Below are 9584 nucleotides of genomic sequence, written 5' to 3'. Positions count from 1 at the left end.
CTGGCAGTCACCAAGTCACTAGTGTCGTGAGCTACAGAGGCAGAATCATGGCAGTAAGACAAGTAGAAGATGAGTAAGAGTGCATGCCAGGCTGTGCCCCAGAAACTCTCAGAAATCCTGGGCCCCAAAACTCTATGTTTGGGTGTAGGAAGGAAGTCTAATTTCATTTTAGAGAGAGAGAGAGTTTCAACATAGCTTACTGGCAACAATAACTCATATCACAGATGAAGAAATTGAGGGTTGGAGGCCTTGAAAGAAAAAGAGAGAGACCGATGGACCGGCCGACTGTGAGGAGGTCTGTGGCCTGAGGGGCACATACCATCCTCTCACAGTAGCAACAACCCAGGAGACCCTGACTGGCATCTTGTGAGTTCTTGAGAGCTGCACCTGCTTCGACTCTGGGGAAATGTGGTACAAGTGAGGCCAGAGCACACAACCTCCTTCAGGCCCACACTCCTTAAAGTAATCAAAAAATGAATTGTTAAAAAAAGATCAAAAGTTAACCAGAGGCAACCAAATATGGAAAATAGTACAACCACGTAAGACTTAAAAAGTGTCAAGAGGAAAGAAACAGAGGATCCCAGAATGGAAATGTTCTTTGTATACCCCCCTCCGCCCCACACACACACCTGCAGCTGAATGAGAGAAGAAGGTTAAAAAATAAGATGCCAAGAAGGGTCACCGGCACCTCACTTTGGTACAAGAAGGGCCAAGAGGCTGCATAGGCAATCTGGGGAAAGTCATGGAGGAATCCTGGAGAGAAGGAGTCCATGGGCCTGTTGGGGGCCCTATGATAGAATGTCTTTTTACATCCTGGTACAGGGAGGGTACCTTTCACATGGGAGGTTTATTTCCTGCTTTCTGGGGACAAAGGTGGGGCAAGTCAGAGTGTTCTTCTGGCACTGGCTATTTCTTATGTGACTTTATCTTATTTTATTAAAAAAATTTTTTTAATCTTTATTTATTTTTTTGATAAAGAGAGAGACAGAGTATGAGGGGGGTCAGAACAGAGAGGGAGAGAGACACAGAATCCAAAGCAGGCTCCAGGCTCTGAGCTGGCAGCACAGAGTCCAATGCGGCTCTCAAACTCACAAGTGGTGAGATCATGACCTGAGCCGGTCAGACACTTAACCAACTGAGCCACCCAGAAACCCCTCTTAAGTGACTTTAATTTCAAATAATCAATATGCCAAAGTGGCACATTTTGGGATGGCCTTCCCCAGACCCCCATCAAGGAAACCAGCAAGGACTGAAAGAGCAGCTGGGCTTGCCTTTGAGCTAAATGGCCAATGAACTAAAAGCCTAAGAGGTTGTGTGGCTCAACACAGTCATCTGCCCAGTGATGTGTGAAAATGGAGTCAATAGTTCTGGTCCACTAGCCTAAGCCTTGGTCTGGAGACAGTGCCTCAACCCATAGGAAAATACCGAAACCTCCCTTGAGGAAGCCCTCCCACCCAGAGCACATAAAGAAGTCCTGAGAAAGATGACTCCCATGGAAGATGAGCCACAAATAAGAATTACAAAATCTATAAGAAAGACCAACAACACTAAAGGTGGTTTTCAGACCCCCTAAACAAGAAAATGCACATTTAAGGAACTGGAGACAATCTTGAAGAGATTTTAAATAAAAATGTATATAAAACTTCAGGGAACTAAATGAAAGAATAGCCACCATAAATAAGAACAGGTAATTATGAAACAAAAACAGGCAAATATTTTACAAAGTAGAAATATTAGAAATGAGTAATGTAGCTATTAACTTGACAAAGCCTTATTCGTGTTTTACAGGTGTATGAGTATTTTTTTTTATACCCAGTCATGCACATGTACATACGTAGAAAAAGATTTGGGAGAATATACATCAGGTGGTGAATAGTGGTTAACTCTGAGAATGGGCTAAGAGTATGCATTTTCTTCTTTTAGCCTGTCTGTCTTTTTTATTTCTTTTTACAGTGAACATGTAATGTTTATATCAAAAGAAAAATCAACATAAGACACAGTTTGATTTTAAAATGATGGGGATTTGGCATGACTTCTGGCTCAGCCTATGTCACCAAGTGTAAAATAATCATGAATTAAACCACAAGAAATTAATAAAATTTTATCACATGAAAATAGTTACATGCATTTTGTGCAAATGTTTAGAGTATATTTGGGATAGTCTGCCCTCATAAAGTACTAAATGTCATACCCAAAATAATTTACTTCAAAGATAGTATAATACTGTGATTTATAATAAGAAATATGTACAGTTGAACAACACGGTGGGTAGGGGTGCCAACGCCCACATAGTTGAAAATCCATGTATATCTTTTGACTCCTCCAGTGTGGATCCCTGGTGATCTGGCAGATAGGATCTGGATTTTTCACCAGAAACTTTACTAAAAGCCTACCATTGACGCGAAGGCTTACCAATAACACAAACAGTTGATTAACACTTATTTTGTATGTTAGATGTATTATACACTGTATTCTTATAATAAAGTAAGCTAGAGAAAAGAAAATGCCATTAAGAAATCATAAGGAAAATACATTTACAGCTCTGTATTGTATTTATCAAAAAAAAAAAAAAATCCACACATAAGTGGACCGATGCAGTTGAAATCTGTACTGTTCAAAGGTCAACTGTAGTAGTGTTGATTAGGAGCCACACATCCAAACACTGACTGGGGCTCAACCTGCTTCTCACATGGGTATCTTGTGAGGGAGGAGAAACGGAGGTTATTTGTTTAATGATGGTTAATGATTCTCCTGGGCAACATCAGCTGAGGCCACTAGAAGTAAACTGAAATGATTTAGGGGCGCCTGGCTGGCTCAGTCGGCAGAGCCTGTGACTCTTGATCTCAGGCTCGTGAGTTCAAGCCCCATGTTGGTGCAGAGATTATTTAAATAAATAAAACTTTAAAAAATAAATAAATAGGTGTGGGCTGTGCCGTGGCTGGAAGTTACAGTGGGGCGGTGGCTAAGAAGGCGGTTGTGGTGGCGGCGGCGGTGGCTGGGGCAGCGACGGAGGAAACAGAAGATGGCAGATTTTTTTAAAGGACTGACAGTCTACAACAAAAGCAACTTTAGTCGATTTCATGCTGACTCAGTGTGCAAAGCTTCGAACCGACGTCCCTTAGTCTACCTGCCCATGTGGGAGTACCCATTTGATCAGATCATTGTGACAGAAAAAATAAACATCCTTTTGTGCTACCTACATCAGCAATGGGACAAAAAGAACGCCAATGAGTAGAGAGACCAGGAACAAGTGGACCTTGAGGGTGAGAGCTGGGCAACCCCCACCCCCGCCCCCACAAGGTCCCTGACAGCCCAGACTTGCATAAGGACACTTAAGAGGACACTTAAGACTCTCATTCCCCCACAGGTACCTCTTGTGTCTTGTGTGCTCCAAGCCCGCCCTCCTTGTGTAAGCCCCCCCCCACCCCCACATTCACTCTGCCCCCCACTGGCCCATCCACACCCTACCATCCATACCACTTCCAACCTCATAGGAGCTAATGCATTTATTTTCCTTGAGTTTTTATTTATGCTGTAAAATGGGACATCAGACCCAGTAGTATGATGTTGGCAGATGCTTTTTAAAAAACAACATTGGGAGCACCTGGGTGGCTCAGTAGTTTAAGCGTCAGACTTCCGGCTCAGGTCCTGATCTCAAGGTTCCTGAGTTTGAGCCCCACGTTGGGCTCTTCACTCACAGTGAGGAGACTGCTTGGGATTCTTTTCCTCACTCTGTCCCCCTGTCCCCCTCTCTCTTCTCTCTCTCTCTCTCTCAAAATAAATAAACAGAATAAAAAACATTGTTGTTATTCATAACCTACCTCCAGATCCCCCTCTGTGTCCACCACCCCCCCAATTCTCATCTGGAAAAACCGGAGTGTGTCTGCAAGGGTCTAGAGCCAGGTAGAGTCAGGGCCCTGCTGTGGCCCAGCAGCATGTGTGGGAGCCTTTCTCTCTGCTCCTACTCTCCAGAACGGGCCTTAAAGACTTGGCTGGGATCTATTCCGTGCCCAGGCTTCATTCTTAATGTGTGCCAGGGTGAGAAGTCAGCATTTCCAGGTCTTTCTCTTAAGTCACTTTATCATGGCCTAGTGTGTGCTCCATGCCCACCCCAATAAAAGTATGTTTCCTACTTGGAAATTAACTAATTAATTAATTAATTTTTAAAAATGATTTCAAGAACATAACCTAAATAAATGTTTTCCAATCCCAGTGTAATGTTCTTTCCCTGGACACAGCATCCTAAGGGAATGGGTCACAATAGCAGCTTGACAGAAAAATCTTCTACTCCAGGCCTCCGCTCATGGTTCCCTCCTTCCCTTGGCAGGACTCTGCTGTCTCATCAATACGACCACAGCTGATAAAGCCCTTCTATATTTCTCTTTGGTGCAATTCTCCTCTTTGTTTCAATGGGACCAGCAGAGGGCTTTGCTATGAGCACCAACCTGGCTGTCATCCAGACCAATGTTGTTGACTCCATACATCACTGGGACATTGGCCATTAGCAACACAGCTCCCAGGTTTTTGTAGCTGCCATCACTGCCCAGTGAGGAGATCACCGCCTATTCCAACCATGGCCTCCATTACCCCATATTGTGCCTTTATGCCAATTAGAACAAAGGATGCCCTTCCTGAAGACAATGGACATCCTCTATCAGAAACCATCATGATATTCTGATTTTATTAGGATGCAACACTTGGCTGCCATTTGCTGCAAAGATTTGTCTCTGGTGTCTGTTATGTGAATTAGCAGAGCACAGCCCACACTCTCGGACACTCTTGGGTGATATGTCCTTCTAAAGCAGTATTCACAGCTTGCTTATATGGCTTCAAAAGAAGCACCTCTGCTCCTTCCATTTTCTTAAGGCTTCCTTGCCTCCTCCACTCAGGGCTGGGTCCGAACACATCAGCCATCAACCATCATCAACCGGCGGGGTCAGAACATATCAGCTATCAACTGCCATCCACCATCTATGGGGGAAATTCAAAAGACTCTTCTCCACCAATTTCAAACCACAGCCTTCTAAACTGAAGTGAACTTTGTGCCCACCAGGCATACTGTTAAGGAGTTAAAGTCACCTTTGTCTTTTCTCCCTCTTAGAGATGTAAACCTGCTCTTCTAGGCTCCAACAGTTAATCCTTAAAATTCTTTCCATTTCTTCTGACAGTCCCGGCACTTTCTTGTGCAAAGTGGATACCTGAAATCCTATTTGGGTATGCCAACACACAATCCTTTCCTTGTGTATAGCTGTGGTCCCAGGAGCCTCTGCCACATGATTGTGACTGATCAGACATAACTTACCCTCAGCAGCCCAATCCTGACGTGCTCCAAAATGGTCCACTTCCAGTCACGGGCCACCTGTTGTCTCCTATTCACAATGGATGCTATTTAACTGCCAAAGACAACCCAACCCTACAATAAGGTGTTTAAGCTAAACCAAGAAGCCTTTCCCTCTACATTTGCACTAGGTTAGATTTTGGGGGGAAAAGAGCAGTTTAAAGAAGAAGATATCAGGGTTCACTGAGCATCTTTATGAACAGCACTCTAGGATAGATACAGATGGGGACGCTGAGATGTATAGTCAAGGCCTCTTCATGAAAGAAGCTTTCCAATTTAGTCTGGAAGAAGAGTCACCATACTTTGCTGTTTGCTTGCCACCATCCCAGTTTACACACCCTGTCCCAGTGTAATTAGTATTTGAATCACTTTTCATTCTTAAAAATGTCATGGTTTGGAGGCGAAGAGTTTATACAGTCACCCTAGAGATAAGATGCATTCACATGAGGGGCACCTGGGTGGCTGAATCGGTTAAGTGGCCAACTCTTGATTTCAGCTCATGTCATGATCTCATGGTCATGAGACTGAGCCCTGAGTCAGCCTCCACGCTGAGTATGGAGTCTGCTTAAGATTCTCTCTCTCCCTCTGCCCCAACCCCATTCCTGCTCTCTCTCTCTCTCTCAAAAAAAAAAAAAAAAAAAAAAAAAAGGATTCACATGAAAAGAGAACTTAGAAATCTGGGTGGAACACTCTATCAAGTTCTGGGTAAAGGGCTGTTGCAATCCTTCTTAAGAGACGAAACTGAGGCTCCAGGTGTTTAAGTAGCTTCCCAGGCCCATGAGGCCTGTTGGGAATTGCTGGAACCAGTATCTAAGGCTACTTCCTTACCAGCCCCTCCACACACCCTTCCCAGCAGAGAAAATGGGGCTTCTGGAAAGTGGGGGGAGACACACGGGGGTAAATACAACACGCCCCAAGAATGTCTGTTTTCATTGCTTATAAAGACAAATGAAAGGTTTTTAAATACTTTTAAGGGGGCACCACAGAGAGTGATGGATTTTAAAGCTATGAAGATTACTTGGCATTTACACATACCAAAGGTTCTCTGGATGCTGAGTGAAAAGGTGCTTAGGCTCTTTGTGAATGTGAGAGAAAGAAAGAGAGAGAGAGGATACACATGTCTATCTGACTCCATTTTAGAGGCTCAAATAAATTATTTAGGAGTTTTGCCTGGGGACGCCTATCACCTGGGCTGGCCCAGTCATTTCTATACTCTGGCTCATTCCCCAGGTTTGCCCAGCTCCTCCTATGTGCCATGTTCCCAGTTCTCATCGTGCAAAGGAAAAGGGGTGAACTTTTTTATCCCCAACATCTGCCTCTATCTGAAGAGTTAATGGGATATCTGGCTTGGGTGCCTATATCCAGTTCAGTTATTTATACTTTGGGTGGTTAACCCCACCATGCATATCTTGAGATGTCCCCCAAGCACCCTGCTGATTAAGGGGCTTTTCTGTGTGTTCTCATGTCTAATTCAAATGGCTCCTGGAAGCCTTGCAAGGGAGAGCAGGCAGTGGGGGTAGCAGGGCAGAGCCAAATTCTAAGACCCCAAGCCTTTCCCTGGGACAGGGACAGATTGGGAATTCCCCCCAGGCTAGATGGATTAGTAAAGACATGCAGGCCAGCAACACCCTAGTCACTGATATCCTCTTGCAAATTGTCAAAGAATAATTTTCAAAGGGTCAAAAACATGGTACAACATGGATGAACATCGAGGATATTATGCTAAGGGAAATAAGCCAGTCACAAAAGGACGAATCCTGAATGATTCCACTTATGTGATGTATCTAAAATAGTCAAATTCGTAGAAACAAGGACCACAATGGCGGTTGCCAGGGGCTGGTGGGAGGGGACACAGGGGAGTTGTTTAATGGGTATTAAAGTTTCTGTTTTACAAGATGAAAAAGTTCTGTTTTACAACAATGTAAATATTCTTTTTTTTTTTTTTAAGAGAGAGAGAGAGAGAGAGAGAGTGTGCACAAGCAGGGGAGAGGGCCAGAGGGAGAGGAAAAGAGAGAATCTTAAGCAGACTCCATGCCCAGTGTGGAGCTGAATGTGGGGCTTGATCATGACCTGAAACAAAATCAAGAGTCAGACACTTAACTGACTGAGCTACCCAGGCGCCCCAACAATGTAAAAATTCTTAAAACTACTGAACTATAGACTTAAAAATGGTTAAGATGGTACATTTTATGATGTGTGGGTTTTTTCCCATATACATACACACAAACATGATTCTGCAGGGAATTTTTTGACATGATGAAACTGTTCTGTAGCCTGATTGTGGTAGTGGTTGCACAACTTCTATATGGGTTAAAATTCATAGAACTGTAAGGGTGCGGGGTGGCTCAGTCAGTTAAGTATCTGCCTCTTGATTTCAGCTCAGGTCATGATCTCACCGTTTGTGGGTTCGAGCCTCATATCAGGCTCTGCACTGACAGTGTGGAGCCTGCTTGGGATTCCCTCTCTCCCTCTTTCTCTCTGTCCCTCCCCCACTCATGCTCTCTCTCTCTCTCTCTCAAAAATAAATAAATAAACCTTAAAAAATTTCATAGAGCTGTACATAAAAAGAGTCCATTTTGTTATGTGTTCATTTTTTAATTAAAAATTTAAAAACATAGTTTTCATACAAATGTAGACTGAACATGTATCAAAAATGAATTTAATTAATTAAGCAGAGGGGCACCTGGGTGGATCAGTCCGTTAAGCATCCGACTTCGGCTCAGGTCATGATCTCACAGTTAGTGGGTTTGAGCCCCACATCGGGCTCTGTGCTGACAGCTCGGAGCCTAGAGACTGTTTCAGATTCCCTCTCTCTCTGCCCCTCTCCTGCTTGCGCTCTCTCTCTCTCTCTCAAAAATAAACATTAAAAAAAATTTTTTTAATTAATTAAGGAGAGAATCAACAGGATGGTAAAGCTGATTCCAAAAAGTATAGAAGATACTTAAGTCTTTGTAGTAACTGAAAGAAAGAATACTGAAATAAGTTTGTTAAATTATATCATATAAAATAAAACTTTAGCCTTGTTTTCTACACCTTCCTTATTTTTTATTTATTTATTTATTTATTTATTTATTTACTTATTTATTTATTTTTAATGTTTCTTTATTTTTGAGAGAGAGAGAGACAGAGCACAAGCAGGGGCGGGGCAGAGAGAGAGGGAGACACAGAATCCCAAGCAGGCTCCAGGCTCAGCTGTCAGCACAGAGCCCGATGCAGGGCTCGAACTCACAAACTGTGAGATCATGACCTGAGCCAAAGTCGGCCCTTAACTGACTGAGCCACCCAGGCGCCCCCTCTATGCCTTCCCTATAAAGTTGTAAAATACCCTAATCGATAGTAAATAGACAAGCTAGACAAAAGTACACACCCCTAGGAAATCAGCTAATCCCTCCAGACAGGCCTGCTGGACAATGCCTGAGCCCAGCATGACTCAAGGGCTTGCAGGAATCCCTTTGTCCCATTTCCAAATCTCGGACAATTTTTCCTAACTGTCCAGATGAAGGGAAGCAGGGGAATGTGAGGCCCAGAGCAGCACCAGGGAGGAAACAGTGAGCCGCGCTATCAGAGAAGGGATGGGCCAAGGGATGCCCAGTTGTCCTGAGGAAGCCAGCTGGTCCTCGTCCTGCTAGGGTATCAGCAGCTTCCAGGAACAGAGGCCTTTAGAGAAATGGCTGTAGGAATGAAAACCAGGAAGGGGGTTCTAGCTCCACAAGCCATCTGGATCATTCTCAGACCCGCCAGGCTCTTCCTTGCCCCAGGATCCTCGACTCCTGGCAGAGTGGCACCAGCGTGCGGCCTGGCACCTGCCCTTCCATATTTCACAGGCACCATTCTGACCTCTAAGACTTCAGGCGTACCCTCTGCCTTTCTTTTCCAGGTACTGGAAATGGAACACCTATGGGGTTTATTAACCCCATCTGCTCCGAGGTGAACCCCAGAGAAAGCCCAGAGCAGATTTGGAAGTGGCTCTGGCCTCCTCTAGACATCTCCGGCTGAATGGGAGCAGGGGTCTTGCCAGCCAGCCCTAGGCTGACATCTGAGTGCAGGTGGGTCCCTGTGACTGGCCCCACAGAATCCAGGGCTCTGGAAACTATGGTCCCTGGGCAGCTGCCGGGTCTTCGCTGGTGGGGAGGAGAAAGAGCAAAGCTGCCATGCTGGAAGGGGAAATGCAGAAAATGTGTGTGGCAGAGGGGCTCAGAGCCGGCAGAGGGAGATGAGCTGGAGCCCGCAAACAAAAGGCCCTGAT

General features: G+C 44.5%; 1 pseudogene; it reads left to right on the top strand.

Moving 5' to 3' along the window:
• The first annotated feature begins 2930 nt into the window (after positions 1-2930).
• LOC115510625 lies at positions 2931-3336 on the top strand (annotated as a pseudogene).
• The last annotated feature ends 6248 nt before the right edge of the window (positions 3337-9584 follow it).

This window comes from Lynx canadensis, chromosome A3, assembly GCF_007474595.2.
Source record: "Lynx canadensis isolate LIC74 chromosome A3, mLynCan4.pri.v2, whole genome shotgun sequence".
Taxonomy (NCBI): Eukaryota; Metazoa; Chordata; class Mammalia; order Carnivora; family Felidae; genus Lynx; species Lynx canadensis.
This window is presented reverse-complemented; position numbering and strand designations above follow the sequence as displayed.